This window comes from Brachyhypopomus gauderio, chromosome 7 (genome assembly GCF_052324685.1).
Source record: "Brachyhypopomus gauderio isolate BG-103 chromosome 7, BGAUD_0.2, whole genome shotgun sequence".
In the NCBI taxonomy this organism is placed as follows: domain Eukaryota; kingdom Metazoa; phylum Chordata; class Actinopteri; order Gymnotiformes; family Hypopomidae; genus Brachyhypopomus; species Brachyhypopomus gauderio.
In genome coordinates, this window is record NC_135217.1 from 16,255,150 (window position 1) to 16,256,140 (window position 991).

Consider the following 991-nt stretch of genomic DNA (forward strand, 5'->3'; position numbering starts at 1 on the left):
TCATTCTCCCATTTGGTCTTCCAGTACTGTTTAAGCTCTGGGTGGATTCACAGTCTTGTCTGTGTTGCACTGTAGCATTTGCTATTTTGGTTGCTGCTTCAAGTCAAGTTTATTTCATAACCATACAGCACATTCATGCATTGAGGTGCTTGTGGTGAGACACAGCAAATCACTCTACAATAGCAGTTTAGCATCATCCACCAACTCAATGACCTCGATGTGAACAGCACAACTCCTGGTGGAAGATCACTGCACAGTCCTTGATGAAAGTCTGGCTAAATCTTGTGCAGCATGCAGAAACGGTTCAAGGGCCAAAAACGTCCAGGCGAGTGTTTGTGAATAACGACGACATGGTCAGTCACATTACAGACAGATCAGGCATCATTTGTCCTGTCACAAAGCTTCCAGCACACGACATATGAATGCTGGACATACTTTCTTTATCTTTTACCACCACTTTTTCATGATAGTGCTTTCCAGGTAGAATAAGGGTTTTTCCCCCAGTCCCCAGCTTGACTTGGTTCTGATTGTTTCAGCCTGACCCTCTGATTAGATCATTTTCTTCCCAGACAGGACTGAGCTTCATATGTGGACATGGCTAAAGGTGCCCCTCGAGAGTGTGTGCTGTACTCTTCAATAAACACTGGTGTCTGGCAACTCTGAATAATCACACATCTCTAATCATGTGATCATGTGACTGTCTGATCCCCTGCATTTTGCAATAGACATGGAAGCATCTTGAGTCGTACCACCTTACTACTGATAAAGAAGGGGGGGGGGGTTTGCGAACTAAAGTTGTTGAGCGGGGGGGGGGGGGGGGGGGGTAACACTCGTCTGAAAATAAATTCTCCGGTTTAAAATATAGTCTCCCGTTAAAATTTTTTTGGCATTTGGGTCCGTATCCAGTTAATCAGGAATGTGATTGGGTCCGGACAGGTCATTTGGTGATACCTGGTGTACACATACTACAGTTTGTCACACAGCAAGAACC